Here is a 19866-nt window from a genome sequence, read left to right on the forward strand (position 1 = left end):
AGGAGAAGGGGACGATGGAGAATGAGATGGCTGGATGGCATCACCGACTCTGTGGACATGAGTTTGGGTGTACTCCGGGAGTTGGTGATGGACAGGGAGGCCTGGCGTGCTGTGATTCATGGGGTCGCGGAGAGTCGGACACGACTGAGCGACTGAACTGAACTGAACTGAACTAACTTAAAAAATACGTTCTAGAAATGACTAAAAGGAATTAATATTCTCTATTGACTACAAAGTTTTATGCATACAGAGAATTGAGAAGAGTTCCTTGTGCTATATACAGTAGGTCCTTATTATTAGCTATCTATTTTATATATAGTTCAAACTAGACTTTGAATCATTCATTTCTTTGAGTGAGGAAGGCTGCTACAGAAAAACAGAAGCAAAGAAAGTCCAATATCAGTCAAAAACTTTTGAGTTGCACATGCTTGGGTTTCAAAGGTCTAAATCATGATGAATTAGCGACCCAATGTCATAAAATAAATTGGCAAGAATTCCTGATGTTACAATAGCTAGCTTTTACTACCTCAGACTAGATTAGTATTCCTCAGGCTAGGATCAGGAGACTGGAAAGGCATTAAGAAAGTTGGAGACTGATGCGTCTTCTTGAGAAACTGACCAGCTTCCTTAGCCCTCCCCACTCTGGGCTAACTTCCTTTGTTTAGAGGACACACTAAAAACTCCAGACAGAGCTGAAGAATCTAAGATCAGAAAGGATCTGCATGTTGCTTCCTGGGTGAACCTTGAAGAAGTGGCAAAAACTCAAAGTTCTCTAGCATAAAATATGGAGTGGAAGCTGTAGAGTAGAGATGGTTGCATTCACTAACTAGGCAAATATTTCGTACAATAGGAGCTTCCAAAATTTTTCCAACAGGGACATGGAAGTAACCAAGAGAGAGTCAGATCTGAAAAGGCCTTGAAATGAGGATAAAAATACTGCCTCTCTGATCTGCATGGACTAATGATCAGAGAACAATCAGGCATAAGCATCTCAGCAGATGCTAGAATAGACGGAAAATGATGCCCCGCTACCCCAGCATTAAGTATGTCCCCTGAAACACAAATTTAACTCCAAGAATTTGTAAGGTAGTGTAAATGGAATATGGAAAATCTGAACTAAACAACATTAGCCTGAACTGAATAAGACTGCATTTCTGCTATCTAGAAGAATGAACACTTGAAACAAAAATTAACTTCACTTACAAAAAAGTTTTGTTTTGATTTTAATTTTTATATCTAAGGTTGTAAAAAACACCCACAAGATCTATTTCAAAATTAACTTGCTAGGCGCATAAAGAATTGAAAATTGCCCTGTCTTCTTGATGGATTATACTTTCTACAAAAGGTAAAAATTTTTCCATTTGATGCTTTTAGCTTTTAATTCAGCCTTTTCTGTTACTAATATTCTTTTTGTAAGCATTTATCAGATGTATAGTTCAGTTCAGTTCAGTCGCTCAGTCGTGTCCGAATCCTAGCGACCCCATGAACCACAGCACGCCAGGCCTCCCTGTCCATCACCAACTCCCTGAGTTCACTCAAACTCATGTCCATCGAGTTGGTGATACCATCCAACCACGTCATTCTCTGTCGTCCCCGTCTCCTCCTACCCCTAATCGCTCCCATCATCAAAGTCTTTTCCAGTGAGTCAACTCGTCGCATGAGGTGGCCAAAGTATTGCAGTTTCAGCTTTAGCATAAGTCCTTCCAATGAACACCCAGGATTGATCTCCTCTAGAATGGACTGGTTGGATCTCTTGGCAGTACAAGGGACTCTCAAGAGTCTTCTCCAACACCACAGTTCAAAAGCATCAATTCTTCGGCTCTCAGCTTTCTTCACAGTCCAACTCTCACATCCATACATGACCACGGGAAAAACCATAGCCTTGACTAGGCGGACCTTGGTTGGCAAAGTAATGTCTCTGCTTTTTAATATGCTATCTAGGCTGGTCATAACTTTCCTTCCAAGGAGTAAGCGTCTTTTAATTTCATGGCTGCAAACAGCATCCGCAGTGATTTTGGAGCCCAAAAAAATAAAGTCGGACACTGTTTCCACTGTTTTTCCATCTATTTCCCATGAAGTGATGGGACCAGATGCCATGATCTTCGTTTTCTGAATGTTGAGCTTCAAGCCAACCTTTTCACTCTCCTCTTTCACTTTCATCAAGAGGCTTTTGAGTTCCTCTTCACTTTCTGCCATAAGGGTGGTATCATCTGCATATCTGAGGTTTTTGATATTTCTCCCAGCAATCTTGATTCCAGCTTGTGCTTCTTCCAGCCCAGCATTCCTCATGATGTACTCTGCATATAAGTTAAATAAGCAGGGTGACAATATACAACCTTGACGTACACCTTTTCCTATTTGGAACCAGTCTGTTGTTCCATGTCCAGTTCTAACTGTTGCTTCCTGACCTGCATACAGGTTTCTCAAGAGGCAGGTCAGGTGGTCTGGGATTCCCATCTCTTTCAGAATGTTCCACAGTTTATTGTGATCCACACAGTCAAAGGCCTTGGCATAGTCAATGAAGCAGAAATAGATGTTTTTCTGGAACTCTCTTGCTTTCTCCATGGTCCAGCGGATGTTGGCAATTTGATCTCTGGTGCCTCTGCCTTTTCTAAAACCTGCTTGAACATCTGGAAGTTCACTCTTCACATATTGCTGAAGCCTGGCTTGGAGAATTTTGAGCATGACTTTACTAGCATGTGAGATGAGTGCAATTGTGCGGTAGTTTGAGCATTCTTTGGCATTCCCTTTCTTTGGGATTGGAATGAAAACTGACCTTTTCCATTCCTGTGGCCATTGCTGAGTTTTCCAAATTTGCTGGCATATTGAGTGCAGCACTTTCACAGCATCATCTTTCAGGATTTGAAATAGCTCAATTGGAATTCCATGACCTCCACTAGCTTTGTTCATCATGATGCTCTCTAAGGCCCAGTTGACTTCACATTCCAAGATGTCTGGTTCCAGGTGAGTGATCACGCCATCGTGATTATCTTCGTCGTGAAGATCTTTTTTCTACAGTTCTTCTGTGTATTCTTGCCACCTCTTCTTAATATCTTCTGCTTCTGTTAGGTCCATACCATTTCTGTCCTTTATTGTGCCCATCTTTGCATGAAATATTCCCTTGATATCTCTAATTTTCAATGCAAAGAAATAGAGGAAAACAACAGAATAGGAAAGACAATAGATCTTTTCAAGAAAATTAGAGATATCAGATGTATATATATATATATTAATATTTAGTGCTTTCCTTCTTTTTTTTTAACTTTTTACTTTGTATTAGGGCAGGAGGGATTGGGGGCAGGAGGAGAAGGGGACAACAGAGGATGAGATGGCTGGATGGCATCACCGACTTGATGGATATGAGGTAAATTAACTCTGGGAGTTGGTGATGGACAGGGAGGCCTGGCGTGCTGTGATTCATGGGGTCACAAAGAGTCGGACACGACTGAGTGACTGAACTGAACTGATAGCCAATTAACAATGTTACAAAAGTTTAGGTGAACAGGGAAGGGACTCAGGCATATATATATACATGTATCCCCTCTCCCCCAAGCTCCCCTCCCATCCAGGATGACACATAACATTGAGCAGAGTTCCGTGTGCTATACAGTAGGTCCTTGTTGGTTATCCACTTTAAATATAGCAATGTGTATATGACCATCATAAACCCCATAACTGGCCCTTCCCCACCACCACCATGGCAACCATAAGTTCATTTTCTAAGTCTATGAGCCTCTTTATAAGATATATTTTTAATTTGATAATTTTAAATCTTCTTGTGTTATTTTATTTTTGGTGTGTCTTTTGAAACAACATATATAGCTGGATTCTTTTAAAACTATACTTGCAGTTTTCTGCCTTTTAATAATTTATTATGATTAGTGATGTGTTGAATCTATTCCAGTCATGTTCTTTTATGTTCTCCATTTACTATGATTCTTCTTGGGTCTTGTTCTTCTATTTCCTGCTTTTTGTTTCTTGATCTAGTTTTCTTTGTTCACTTTTATTTCCTCTAATGGTTTTTTAAAAGTTATCTGCTATCTCTCCTTTGATGCCACCATAAAGTTGGATGAAGAAAACTTGCAAATTGCTTCTTTGGCTCAGTTCCACTTCTCTCCAGTACCTGGGAGCTCCTCCAATTCCTCCCCCTTCTCCTTCAAGCTGGAAAAGGAGGAAACTTGAGAGAAAAGACAAACACAAAGGTGGAATTAGAGGGAGGAAAGAGAAGTAGAGATCAGGAAAATGTGTATATTCTCTTCAGCACATCTACCACTGACCCAACTGATCCCTGTATATATTACAGGTGACATCAAGACTAGTAGTACCTGGAGTTAGGAAGGTGAAGGAATGTTCTTACGGGTATAGAAGCTAGAGAAGAGTGATGGTCAACAGCTTGGGTCCAGACAGAGCTGTCTGAAATTGCAGATTACACTTCTTTGAAGAGAAGAGTCTGTCTGTCCTAGGACTTTTGCCAGTTCCACTAAACAAAAGACTTCATTGTATGGGTTTTTTTTCCTAATTCTCTGATACTTGCATGAGTGTGGTCTCTTTTCCCCAATGAGATTAAAACTCTTTATGAAAAAGGAATTGAATAGCTAGTTCAAAAATAATTTATAACAAGGCTGTCAGTGCTGAGTCATGAGAAACTGTGGCAAAAAGTTGGGTTAGGACAATAGAACCTGGTAAATTTGAAAAGTTTAGCAATTCTAATATTTCTAAAGGATTGTGGTTCAAGAAAGATGCTCTGTTGGGACTGGAGCAAAGAGAGGAAAACTAAATTTCCTCCAAGAGAATGCCTAAGTAGTTGTTTACTGGTGCAGAAAAGCCAAAACTATTCTAGACCTGTTTGCTTCTATCTTCTCAATTAAGCAAAATGGACATCCAATAGAAAAGGGAAGAATTAACATTGGAAAGAAAGGTCTGAGGTAGATAGATAATAAAGATACCAAACCCCTATGAACAGGTTGATTCATCAAATTCCAGAAAACCTCATTCTCATGAAGTAGAAAAATTACAGGTATAATCCAAAAGTCCCTGTATGCAACACTGAGAAACCATAAAGAACAGATAAAGAAGGCAAATAATCTCCTTATTTTCAAATAATGGGCAACAAATGGATTCTGGACACAAAGACAAGGTAGGGTGCTGAATTCAAGCAAACATTTTTTAAAATTTAAACCTTTTCTTTTTAGTATTTAGAATGAAGAGTCATGGAATTCACCAATACAAGTTGAACTAAATGAATGTTATTTCTGTTTTTATAGAATAACTAGGATTATAACAAGAAGGATGGTATTAGATTCCTTGTTGGCAAGTTTCTCATGATAGTAATGTCACTGGTATGGTTAAATAAGAGCTAGATAACAATAGGGTCAGAAATTCTGCAGCTGATTGAGCAAGTATATACTAGATATCTACAGAGGGTTGGTAAAGAGATTGTATTTACCCAAAGCTGTAAATAAGTAAAGAGCTGCAGGACCTGGTCTTTAACACTGTCTAGGTTTGTCGATTTTAAGTTACTAAAATAATATAAAGCAGGACCTGTTTATCAAATTTTCTAGATACATAAGAGTTTAGTAATATGATTGATGATAGGATCAAGACTCAAAATGATCTCAATGAACTGGAATGCTAGACTAAAGTTTAATGGGAGCAGATGCAGGTTTTGTGGGGCCTGAAGCCTATAGAATTTTGAGGGGCCTCTTTAATTTAAAAAACTGTGAATGCAGAAAAATAAAGAAATAAAATAAAAAGTGAATATTTATTAGCATGATAAAGAAATCACCCCAGCCTTGAGGCTAAATCTTTTTATCCAACTCCCAACAGCTCCCTACATTCACAGGGGTCATACAAATAGAAGATCCTAAAGCTTAAACTGTTTTATCTTCAGGGTATAAGCACTTCTGGCAATAGTTCTTCATATATATTAAAATAATTGAGTTTTATTTCAAAAATACAGGCTGGGGGATACTGTTTGACCACAATCTTACTATGCATCAATATTGTGACAGCAAATAAAAATGATCCAGCTCAGGCAAATAATAGTCTAAATTTACCATGTATATAGATGAGATCAATTCAGGGAGCCCAGACTAAAAACGAATATCTGCAAACCAGAGCGTGCACTAAGAGGAGAGAGAGAATATAATGAGAGAGTCTTTAAAAGCTGTGTTATTTGAAACTGCTGAAAGAACTGAAGCGCTTGGCTTTGGGAAGGGAATGGTGCTGGGTATAGATGATGATGCATCATAAACAAGAGAAAGGAAACTTATTCTGTATTGTTCTGGAAGAAGGAAGTATGAGTTCCAAGAAGATTTCAGCTCACTATAAGTTGATTCAAATCAATAAACACATATGAAGTCTATTATGTGTCAGAACTGTTAAGGTACTGGGCATAAAGAAGTGATCAAAATGGACAAAATTATCTATCCTCACATAATTTATATTTTTAGAGAGATAATGACATAAATACACAGCATATCAGGTGATGAGGTGATGTATCCTGAGAAGTTAAATATAACAAGGTATCAGCAACAAACAATTAAGAATACAGTTTTTAAAGGATGCAAAAAAATAAATAAATAAAGGATGCAAAATACAATTGCAACAAAAAGTATCAATACCTAGGAATAATCTAGCATAATATGTGCATAACTTATACACAAAATACTGTAATTATTTATGAGAGAAATTAAAGAAAACTTAAAGTGGAAGAAAACGTGTTTGTGGATCAGAAATCTAAATATTATGTCAGTTTTTTCAAAACTTGTCCTAGAGATTTAATGGAATCCCAGTGAAAATTTAGTGTGGGGGTGTGTGTGTGTGTGTTGACAAGCTGATTCTAAAAATGCATATGGAAATACAAAGGTCCAAGAGTAGCCAAGATGATCTTAAAGAAGAATAAAGTTAGAGACCTTACTCTATCAGATTTCACTTATTTGACTTACTATAAAGCCATGCTAAACAAGACAGTGTGGTGTTTTGGCAAAAGAATAGATAAATAGACCAGTCGGACACAATCTAGAGTGAAAAGGCAAACCACAGAATTGTAAAAGGTATTTTTAATATCAATAATTGACAAAAAGCCTAGAATATCAGAAAAAAAACAAATATTCATAAGGGAAAAGACATAACCCAATTTTTAAAAGGGGGGAGATATAGACACTTCACTAAAGAGAGTATCTAAATAGTCAATAAACATATGAAATGTACAACTTCTGTGGTCATCAGGGAAATGAAAATTAAAACTACAAAGAGACATCACTTTATATACAAAAGAGTAATTTTTTTCAAAAAGATTATACCAAGTGTTGGTAAGGAGATAAGTAAGAATTCTCATTTACTACTGGTGGAAATATAAATTGGTGTGACCACTCTGGAAAATTCTTTGGCAATATTTTCTAGTACTAAACATATGCAAATCTTTTAACCAAGTAATTCTATTCCTATGAATTTCCCAACAGAAGAGATATAAACAAGAATTTCATATGTATATTTACAGCTGATTTATGTTGTTTTATAGCAGAAACCAACACATTATAAAGCAATTGTTACTGTTCAGTTGCTAAGTCATGTCTGACTCTTTGTGACCCCATGGACTGCAGCACACTAGGCTTCCCTGTACTTTACTATCTCCTAGAGTTTGCTCAAACTCGTGTCCATTGAGTTGTTGATGCTATCTGACCATCTCATTCTCTGTTGGCCCCTTCTCCTCCTGCCCTCAATCTTTCCCAACATCAGAGTCTTTGCCAATGAGTCGACTTTTTGATTCAAGTGGCCAAAGTATAGGAGCTTCGGCTTCAGCATCAATGCTTCCAATGTATATTCAGGGTTGATTTCCTTTAGAGTTGACTGGCTTGATCTCATTGCAGTTCAAGGGACTCTCAAGAGTCTTCTCCAACACCACAGTTCAAAAGCATCAATTCTTTGGCTCTCAAACTTCTTTATGGTCCAACACTCACATGTGACTACTGGAAAAAACCATAGCTTTGACTATACAGACCTTTGTCAGCAAAATGATGTCTCTGCTTTTTAATACACTATCTAGGTTTGTCATAGCTTTGGAAAACAATTATCCTCCAATTAAAAATAAAAAGCAATGCGCCCAATACTATCCAAGGTAACTTAAGAGGAAAATTAACTTGTACATCAAAAATAGCACTCCTTTGGATTATTTATATCAATTCAGTTACATAAATATTTCCAAACGTAGCAATGGCAATGGTTTAGAGATATCAAATGAAAGAGAAATTATCACTGGCTGGAAATCTTTTTCTTGTAAAACTCTTCTTGTACATTTAACATTTCTATTGATATTTTTAAAAAATAATTTCATGGAAGCATTATTAATAATAGCTCAAAACTGAGAGCAATCCAAATGCCCGTCAATAGTAAAATGAATCAATAAATTGTGACATGTTCACACAATGGAATAGTACACAGCAATAAAAAAGCACAGTATGGTTGAAGCTCACAAACTGTTGCGTGAAAGAAGCTAGACATAAATGAGTATTTACAGGATGATTCCATTAGTAAAAATATAAATAATATGGTGTTAAAGGTCAGGCTAGTGTTTACTCTCTGGGGGGGTTAGAGAATGGAAAAGGGTATGAGCACTGGTCAAATTGTACATATTTCTAAACATGTTACACTTTAATGAAATTAGTTAATTAAAACAGAAATGAACAAAAGAGATAGGACCCACTCAAGGTTTTAGAGCATCCTGAGAGGGATTAGAATACTAAGAGAACTTGGGCTACCAATGAGACTGTGAGAAAACCCAACAGTAATGAAACAGGAGACTGGGAACTGAGGAGGAAAGACAGCCAATAAGAAATTCACAGTAGCTGAATTCCTTAAGTGTTTTTAAAGAATAGAGTATTTAATATTCATTTTAAAGTTGTTTTTTGTGCTATGATTTGCTCTAACCTCTCTATGACCCCAAATTTACTGCTCTCAAATCATGAGTAAAGTTTATAACATCTTTTAAAAATAGTAAAACAGGATAAAAAAAATAGTGTTGAAGAGGGATGAAAGAGAGGCTCTGCTATTAAAGGATAAGAATCCCAGCGGCTCCGGCGGCGCAGACGCGAGAGACGCCCGGCTCCAGCGCAACCGACCACGTGCAGAATCGTGGCTGAGAGGAGCTGCCCCGCGCCCAGGGTTAGGGCGGTGGCCGAGAGGAGCTGTACCACGTCCAGGAGGCAGTGGCTGCTTGGGCACCGGAGGGCCAAGAGGAGCTGATCCACATTCAAAGCAGGAGGGGCGGCCTTGAGGAGATACCCCTCGTCCAAGGTAAGGTACAGCGGCTGCACCTTGCTGGAGCAGCTGGGAAGAGATACTCCATGACCAAGTGGAATATAAGAATCCAGTGTTCTGGGGAGGAAGGAACAAGATGGCGGAGGGATAAGACGGCGAGACCACTCTCTCCCCCACTAATTCATCAAAAGAACATTTGAACGCGGAGTAAAGTCCACAAAACAACTTCTGAATACTGGCAGAGGACATCAGGCTCCCAGAAAAGCAGCCCATTGTCTTCTAAAGGAGAGAGAAGAAATCCAGCTCCACACACCAGAACACCGACACATGCTTCCCTAACCAGGGAACCCGGACAAGACACCCGTCCAACCCCACACACAGCGAAGAAACTACATAATAAAGAGAACTCCACAAACTGCAAGAAGAGGGAAAGGCCACCCCAAGCAAAGCAATATAAGCAAGATGAAGAGGCAGAGAAATACCCAGCAAGTAAAGGAACAAGATAATTGCCCACCAACACAAACAAAAGAAGAAGATATAGGGAATTTACCTGATAAAGAATTTCAAATTTTGATGGTGAAAATGATTCAAAATCTTGAAAGCAAAATGGAGTTACAGATAAATAACCTGGAGAAAAGGATTGAGAAGATGGAAGAAAGATTTAATAAGGACTTAGAAGAAATAAAGAAGAGTCGATATACAATGAATAATGCAATAGATGAGATCAGAAACACTCTGGAGGGAACAAACAGTAGAATAACAGAGGCAGAAGACAGGATAAGCGAACTAGAAGATAGAATTGTAGAAATAAATGAAACAGAGAGGAAAAAAGAAAAACGAATTAAAAGAAATGAGGACAATATTAGAGACCTCTGAGACAATGTTAAATGCTCCAACATTCGAATCATAGGAGTCCCAGAAGAAGAAGACAAAAAGAAAGACCATGAGAGAATACTTGAGGAGATAATAGTTGAAAACTTCCCTAAAATAGGGAAAGAAATAATCACCCAAGTCCAAGAAACCCAGAGAGTCCCCAACAGGATAAACCCAAGGCGAAATACTCCAAGACACATATTAATCAAATTAACAAAGATCAAACACAAAGAACAAATATTAAAAGCAGCAAGGGAAAAACAGCAAATAACACATAAGGGGATTCCCATAAGGATAACAGCTGATCTTTCAACAGAAACTCTTCAGGCCAGAAGGGAGTGGCAAGACATACTTAAAGTGATGAAAGAAAATACCCTACAGCCCAGATTACTATACCCAGCAAGGATCTCATTCAAATATGAAGGAGAAATCAAAAGCTTTACAGACAAGCAAAAGCTGAGGGAATTCAGCATCACCAAACCAGCTCTCCAACAAATGCTAAAGGATCTTCTATAGACAGGAAACACAGAAAGAGTGTATAAACTTGAACCCAAAGCAATAAAGAAAATGGCTACGGGATCGTACTTATCAATAATTACCTTAAACGTAAATGGGTTGAAATTTTCAAAAAGGCTAGGAAACAATTCTCATAGCCATCAATAGTTCAGTGTTGAGTTCATGAATAGTTTTTAAAGTTTGGGACAAACTGTAGTATTTGCTATTTGAAGTACTATTGTAATTGGCATATTACGATGTAACATTGGTCTTCATTTCCAACTTAAAACGCCTAAAAATGCCTAACAGGTTTTTAGATTTGTGAATTTTAGTTGAAATGTATTTTACGATGTTACTAAACCTGCAGAAATATTGAAATATTTCAGAGAACTTATTCACTGTACATTTAATTTATTTTATTTATAAAAGTTATGAACTGTAAAAAAAAAAGAAAAGAAACCCATGACGCACGGGGCTTTCTCCCAAGGCCCAGAGTGACTCGGTTTCAGGTGTCAAATGTATTTTCCAATGCTGCCTATTAATTTTAATAAGTTAGACAAATGATGATGGACAGAGGAGTAATTTTCTAATCTATGAATTTGATTACCAGTGTAATAATCTAGACTATAATGTAGGTGTTTATCAAAAAGCTGCTGAAGTGAGCTGGGGTCACCGATGGTGTCCAATACAATGCTAGAGCAGACACATCTGGATTTGATACTTTATAGGCAGGCCTCATACCTATGTACACACCTGAGCAATTTTCTGAACCTCGATGTCTTTACCAATAAAATGGAAATAATATTACCTGCCTTTTAAGTGTGCTATAGAGATTAAATACAGTTGACTGAGCAACTAAAAATAAAAATAAAAAGTTTTCTTTTTAAAAAAAAAATTAAAAAAAAATTAAAAAAAAAAAAGAATCCCAAAGGAAGGCATCTCTGCAAAGGTAACGCTTAGAGAGAAAAGAAGTGAGAGAGAAGAGTGTTTCAGGCTGAGACTTCAAGGCAGGATGTGCTGGGCACATTCAAAAACTAGTAAGGGAACCAGCGTGTCCAAGAAAAATTGTAGGGGATGATGTCAAAGAAATAGCCAGGAGCCAGATAATGCTGGTTTCCATGGGGCATGGATTTTACTAGGCTTTACTCTGGGTGAGACAGGAAGCCATTGCAGCTATCCGAGTGGAAGCCATTATTCCTTCATGGGGACTTCTGAAAGCTCTTCTTTCCCCAGCTTACCTGCCAAAGAAGCTCCTAAGAGGATCTCTGCCCTTTGAGGTGATAGACCCAGGTGACTTCTAAGATAGGTCATGTGCAAAATATTCTAGAATTCTAAGGCAGTTGGAACATGGTCTGTACACTATAAATTTTAGGCTAAATGGCTGCAAAGTAAATTTCCACACCAAAGTAATTTTTTAACTGCTATTGACCTTTTTCACTTCCCATATATTTAAAAAAATTTTTTTAATTTTATATTGGGGTATAGCTGATTAACAAAGAATGTGATAGTTTCAGGTGAACAGTGAAGGGACTCAGCTATACTATATGTACATGTATCCATTCTCCCCCAAACACTTGCTAATCTATTCTAACAAAGAGAGCGCCTGCCTCAGGATCAACACTTTTGCCAGGCATCAGTTCTGAAGCAGAAATTAACATCACTCTTTATTCCTTCTGATGTTATTGCTTATGCTGCTACTTTCTAATTGGTGTATGTTTTTCACTTACAGTGATGTAGTTTCCAATTAAGGTGAAATTACTTGGCTAAGAAAATTGGGTAACTTGAAAGGAAGATATTAAGGAGCTAAATCGACCAGTAATATTTAGATATGGTAAAAAGGGCAGAACGTGGAGGTGGTACATAAGTGCCTGACATTTGGGAAATAATGCCATATACTCAGTTATAATCAGTGGATGCAAGGTGTGGTGAGGCAGGTTTCAGTTCAGAACGAATGAGAACTTTCTGACAATCAGAGCTGTCTAGGAAGATTCAAAAGGGCTGCCTTAAGGGTGTTAACCACATCCCCCTCACTCTGCAGGTTGAAGCAGTGGTTAGATGCCTGTTTGTTACGAATAATACTGTGGGAAGTCAAACACCAAATAGGCTAGAAGCTGCCAACCAGAGAATATGAGATTTTTTAAATCAGAGCTTCCCAGGGATCTGGCCACTGAAGAGACTGGATTTTGGAGTAAGTTACATTAACTCCCTTCGAGGACAAATCCCAAAGAGCACCACAGAATGATACCTCTTTTTTAACATCTATCAGTCAGTTCAGTTGCTCATTCATGTCTGACTCTTTGCGACCCCATGGACTGCAGCACACCAGGCTTCCCTGTCCATCACCAACTCCCAGAGCTTACTCAAACTCATATCCATTGAGTCGGTGATGCCTTCCAACCATCCCATCGTCTGTCATCCCCTGCCTTCATCTCCTCCTGCCTTCAATCTTCCCCAGCATCAGGGTCTTTTCCAATGAGTCAGTTCTTTGCATCAGGTGACCAAAGAATTGGAGTTTCAGTTTCAGCATTAGTCCTTCCAATGAATATTCAGGACTGATTTCCTTGAGGATTGATTGGTTGGATCTCCTTGCAGTCCAAGAGACTCTCAAGAGTCTTCTCCAACACCACAGTTAAAAAGCATCAAATCTTTGGCACTCAGCTTTCTTTATAGTCCAACTCTCACATCCATACATTCCATTCCGTCGCTCAGTCGTGTCCGACTCTTTGCGACCCTGTGGACTGTAGCCTACCAGGCTTCTCCGTCCATAGGATTCTCCAGGCAAGAATACTGGAGTGGGTTACCGTTTCCTTCTCCAGGGGATCTTCCCGACCCAGGGATCGAACCCGGGTCTCCCGCATTGGAGGCAGACGCCTTAACCTCTGAGCCACCAGGGACATCCATACATTACTACTGGAAAAACCAGAGCTTTGACGAGATGAACCTTTGTCAGCAAAGTCTTCACATCGATAGGTTCAACAGAATTGAAGACAGCATAACTTTTCTCATCACGTGATCCACTGTTATTTAACATCATTGTCTATGTACCACTCAAAAGCATTGCCTATACCTCTAATGGGAGGTGTACACACGGGGACCCACTGGCAAAGCACCTTGACAGTGTTCACCCTGATCAGATTCAGGTCACGGTTCTGCTACTTCCTAGCTGCCCACCTAAACACCTTAACCAGTTTCTTTATCTTTAAAGTGGAAGTAACGCTAGCTCTTCAGAGTGATTTTCTTAAGGATATTTGAACGTTTTGCTCCGGTTGTAAGTTGATGACTGAAGAGTATAAATTCAAGCTAAGACTGCAGTGTCATTCAGCTTGGGGCTGAATTAATTCATCCTTTGGGCACTGACCAGGCTGTGCTGGTAGTCAACTAAAATCTCTAAGATATTTTGATGCAGACTGCTGCCGAGCCAAATCCCCCATTGTAAACTTGTACTATTGGAGATTTGGGCCTGCGGCAGCACTTGGCATTTATTCTTATTAACTAGAGTCTGTCTTTCACTTTAACCTGGTGCTTCCACATTTGTTCAACTCCTTCTCTTACCCTACATTTGAAAGGAAGGAGGTCAAACCAGCAGAACTGAGCTAGGATGACGATGTATTTGTGACTCAAGATGTGAGTGTTTGTGAGCAGGAAAAAGAAAACTTTTTGCTGAGTATCAGGTAATTTTCTCCAATACCTCATTTAATGCTCCAAGAAACCCTTAAGGTAAGTGTTAACCCCAGTCTACTGAGAAAAAAATCTGCATTTTTCTTTACTTGACATTTTTAAGCGTGGTAACTATGCAGTTTTTTACTCTTTTGGTTTAATGTGATTTTGTAAACACTTTATCACATTGCTTCATATTTTCCTCTTTTTTTTTTGGCTTTATAAGTAAATAAATACTCCCTCCTTGTTCTAAAAACAGTTTGAGGCACTCCTGCCTTGATGTTTATCATTTTAACGACTATATTATAAATATGAAAATATTTTATTTTACCAATTTCCTATTGTTGACAGGTTGGCTTTGTTTCTTTGCTTTTGTGGTTTTTTAAAATTATGACATTCTGTAAAAAAAAAAATCCTGCTATGAACATCTACACATAAGTATCTTTTGTTTTGGAAATTTCCCCAAGAATGGAATCAATGCATCAAAGAGGATAACAACTCTTGTGGCTCTTTATAGAGACTAGCAAATTGCTCTCGTGAAACAGTATGTGTTATCTGAGGATAAAAGGAAATAACTGGCTTTCTACAAAAGAAATTAATTTTCCACTTACTCGTAAAGTATTCGCGCCCCTGATAGGTGGCAGGTGCCATGCCAGGGAATGGGGACAGAAATGAGCAGGGGCGGCAGTCGCGGTCTCCTAGGAGCTCACGGTCAGGTCGGGCAGAGGAAATTACACCCAACAGGTGTCTGCCTCTGCCTAGGGAGGACCGAAGTGCCCTTTCCCGCAAGAGAGTGGACGGAGGGAGCTGCCTGCAAACACCGAGGAGTTTCTGCAGCTTAGAACTGAGTCCTGCAGAATGAGTAAGAATTTTGGTACGCGATTTGTGTTTATTTTGACTCTCCGGCCTTTCATTGGGAAAAAAAAAAAAAAAAAATATATATATATATATATATTCCCCACTCTAGTACAGAGAAGGCTGGCAGAGTCGTAAGCCCCCAACCTCCTAAACTTCTTTGCATCTCCAAAGAGAAGGAGGGAAGAGGGGGTTCTTTCCGACCTGGGGAGCTGGATCTGGGGTCCGAGAACCCCAAAGTAGCGCCGGAAAAACAGCAGAGAAAGCAAGCTCGTGGCCCGCCTCTGGGAGAACCAGACCCGACGCGCGGTCCTCGGCGCCCCGGGGGTCCAGGGGACTCAGCTCAGCACGGCTGGGAAGCGGGTGAGGGAACCGGGGCTGCCGGGTGGAGGGTTAGCGAGCAGCCAGCCGGAGTGGAGCTGGGCTCTGCAGTTGGGGACCCCGAGGGGGCGGGCGCCAGAGGGGCGGAGCCCCGAGGCCCGGGCCGCGGCGGCGTCCAGAGGGGCTGCGGGGGCTGCTTCGGCGGGACCCGAGGACTGGCGCTCTCCGAGCCAGGGAGCTTGACCTCGCGAGTGGGCCCCGCGCGCCGTCGTGAGCGCGCTTCGTGGAGACCCGCGGCCGACGGGCCGGCGCTGCCCGGGGTGAGGGAGCCCGGGCCGGGACGCCAGGTAGGACCACCGGCCGCGAGGAGGGCGGGCCGAAGGGGCCCGGGTGGGGAGGCGGAATGGAGTGTCTGGGGGTCGCGGGCAGAGGGCTAAGCGAAGGGCGCAAGCTGGACCAGCTCGGCCCTGGGGACGCTGAGCGCAGGACACGGGGGACGTCAGGGTCCAGCTTACAGGACCAAAGGCTTACCGCTCCTCAGAAGCGGCAGTGGGTCACCCTCTTAGACACATGGGAGTGCGGACCAAGACTCGGCTTGTGGGGTACCGTCTTCTGCCTCCGCCTTGTTTCTGCCAGTGACCATGGTCAGAAAGTATTCCCTGTCCGTGTGTCAACAGGGAACAGGCAGTTTTCTGGAGTACATGCATATGGAAAGCCACTGTGTCAGAATCCATCCTGATGGGTCGTGAGTCCCCTCTCAGGATGGCCCAAGCTTCCAGCTGCCTTGGGGACCTAGGCTCACTGACACCAAACTAAGGTGTGTCAGTCCCAGGCCTTTTCACCATACACCATATTTCTTAGGAAGAAAAAAGAAGTACCAGTTTGATGGTCTTTTACTACTTATTTTTGAAAATTGTAGTTTCAATACATGGTTTATAAAAATATATATATAACTTCAAGAGATATACTAGCATTTGTGTCTACTTATACCCCCCTTTTTAACCCATATCTTTTTCTGCCCTACTTATTCCGTCCCCTCCTTTTGATTCTTTATCCCACCTCCTGCCTAATGAAAGTATTCAAAGAAAATGACGTCACCGCCACCACCGGCATCCCTTAATCTCTAGGATTCCTTGCTGGCCCCACCCCTGATCTCTTTAAACGTCTTTCACCAGAATAGCCCTTGGGGTAGTGAGTCCACTGTCAAGAGGACATTTCTTTTACTTGCCTTAAGTCTCCCAGAGATTCTAAAAAAGGAGCTTTGGGGAAGGTTCCCTGAAGAATTTTATACTAAGTTCTTTTCCTTAAACTGGACTTTCCAAATGCAAAAATTTAAGTAGTCTGGTACTGATGCAAATTTATGAAGGAAATTTCCTGAAATGCTCTAGACTTCCAAAAGTTAACACTTCACTAGTTCCTGTTCCTGAAAGCAGAGCTTTGCCAATCACACCTCTCATTACCTCTGCTGTCTCCACCCAGGACCAGCAAAGAAACAGGCATAGGATTTTTCATCAGTAGGAGCCTAATAGGGTGGATTTTTATTTATGTGAAGGGGCTCAATACATAGCTTTTGGTAGTCAAGAGGAAAGGGGAAGGGATAGAAGAAGGAATTAGAGGGGGTTAGGGGATTAGAAGGGGGGAGCAGATCAAGAACCCTGAAGAGGAGAATTCTGGAGGCAAGACCCTGTCATTTAGGAAGGACCCCCAGATGATGTGACTGGGAGACCACACAGTCAGCTTGCCGACAACCAGCACAAGCAACTACTTTCCAAGGCTTTTTCTATGCAAGAACAAAACATTCAGATGTGGAAAAAAATCAACAAAGCAAGCCACTTTTGTCTTTGTGATAAAATAGAACCGGTTTATTTTTACTGAATTAATGGGTTTTTTTTTTTTTTTTGGAGTTGTGTATACTGTTTAAAATAACCTAATAGCTACTCCCGTCACTATGTTTTCCTTTGCTGTGTTCATTTTTTCATGTTGCATGACCTTAACCCCACACAGTTCAGGAAGTTCAGGTTGGATAGAAACTGCCACTTTTAAGAACCTTTTTGAAGGGGGGATTGGGAGAGAAGATTAGAAAATAAGGACTGAGCCTTGTGGTGGAGGGGGGAATAATGAAGAGGAATGGTTTGAGTACCACCTTGAGACTGGTAAGGAATCAGGTACAGTTCTTAGAACAAGGCAATAAATAAATAAGAGGTGAAGGAATCCATTTATCATTCATTTATGCATTCAAAATGTTTGCAGAGTGCCTGGCTATGTACCAGTCACTGAGGGAAAGATGATAAATAAAACCAGGCAAGGTCTCTGATTTCCTGAGGTTTGTCGATGCTTCAGGGAGGCAATCAGTAGTAAGATAACTAAGTATTGAATATATGTAATTACAAACTAAGATAAGCTTTGTCAAGGAAAGAAATAAAGGTCTTTGAGGGTGTATATGGACTACCCTAGAGATCAGGGAAGGCTTTCTCAAGGAAGTTTCCCTTGAGCTGAGATTCAGGAGTAAGTGGAAATGTTTGGAGTATAGGTGTCTTTGAGGTAGGATCAGAATCAGTTAGGAATTCCATTTGGTTGCCAGTAATCAAGAAGGCATTTTGTTATTTTGGTCTTCTGTTGCAAAAAGCCGACTCACTGGACAAGTCCCTGATGCTGGGAAAGATTGAGGGGAGATTGAGAAAAGGGTGTCAGAGGATGAGATGGCTGGATGGCATCACCGATGCAATGGACATGAACTTGGGCAAACTTGGTGAGATGGTGAGGGACAGGGAGGCCTGGGCAGCCATGAGGTCACAAAGAGTCAGACACAACTGGTCGACTGGACAGCAATAACAACAATGTAGTGTTTGCAATACTGCATATGTACAGATGTAGAGTTGACATTTTTGGAATTTGAGAGAGAGGCTTTGTTATCACAGCATCGTTTGTACTGCCCTGAGTTGGTCGTGGTTTTCCATTGCTAATGTTCTTGCTTTTAAATTTAATGTTTAGATTAATTTTAGTCTGTCAGTTTATTTTATTGTGCACAATAAAATGTATGCATTGTGCTTCAAATGTGAATCGTCACACTGCTGAGGTAGATATGTGCATAACTCCCATACCAAATTTGTCTTGTGTGGTGATAGCTCATTATTGTCACAGAATACTTTCCCAGGTGAAAACAGGTGTGGCAGGTCAGCTGCAGTGTCTTCTCTCCACTCCTATCTACTGCTTTGATTTTAGTTGCCCTAAAGCTGCATGTGTCTCTTCAAGTTTCATATACAGTTGTTAGGTAAAGAAAAAAATTACTAATTGGATTGATGCAGTAAAGTAAAATTAATATAAATCTCACAACGTAATGGCATGGTGAGCTTTGACCAGGCATCATATTTCATGTGCAAACAAATATTTTTATTCATTCAACAACATTTACAGTGAACCTTCAATGTGCCTGTGAGATACTGTGGGTAAGATGGATTAATAAGATGATGAGACTTCATAGAAGTCCAAGAGGAGAGAGTCATACTCATTTATGTAAGGGTGGGAAAGTATTGTGGTTGCTGTAATGGAAGCCTAAGTAGAGAACAGTGATGCACAAGGGAAAGGAGTGGTCATTTCTGCCAGAAAAGGTTCATGAAGGAGTTAATACTTGAGCTGAATCTTGAAAGATGAGCCATTCCAAAAGATAGACAAAGGGAAGAGGGCATTCTAGAAGAGGAATTCATGTGCCAAAACAAACAGGCATGAGACAGAGTGTCATGGTCCAGGACGTGCAACGGGCTCAAAGAGCTGAGGCATAAGGAACAAAGAGGGGGTCGTTAAGAGATGAGGCCGGAGTGGCAGACATGGCAGGTCACAGAACCCGAATCCGAATGCCATCCCCCTGATAGCATTGTGGTTAAAGTATGTGCTCTGAGGTCAGGCAGTCCCAGGTATGCATCGTGGTTCTGCCGCTTTCCAGCCGTGGGGTCTTGATCAAGTCACTTAGTAATAAATAATAATTACTTATTTAGTAATAAGTAAAGGCAATGGCACCCCACTCCAGTACTCTTCTCTGGAAAATCCCATGGACGGAGGAGCCTGGTAGGCTGCAGTCCATGGGGTCACACAGAGTCGGACACGACTGAAGCGACGTAGCAGCAGCAGCAGCAGCAATGGTAATGAAGATTGTATCTCTCTCATAAGGTTGCTGCAGAAACTGAGGTTAAGTCATGGAGTACCTGGCACAGATTATGCACCCACTTGTTGCTGGCTGTTATTTTTTATCCTAGGGCTAAGGAAGCCACTGGAGGTTTTTACATAGAGAAGTGACTTAGGGAGCAGTTTTATTTAGAGCACAGTTATTCTGGATGCATGTGGATGCTGGGTGAAAGGGGGTTAAGTTTGGAGCAGAGCAGTCATTTAAAGCTGGAGAAGGAAATGGCAACC

The sequence above is a fragment of the Moschus berezovskii genome, chromosome 1 (genome assembly GCF_049115385.1).
Source record: "Moschus berezovskii isolate FMDL1 chromosome 1, NW_MosBer_1.0, whole genome shotgun sequence".
NCBI lineage: Eukaryota > Metazoa > Chordata > Mammalia > Artiodactyla > Moschidae > Moschus > Moschus berezovskii.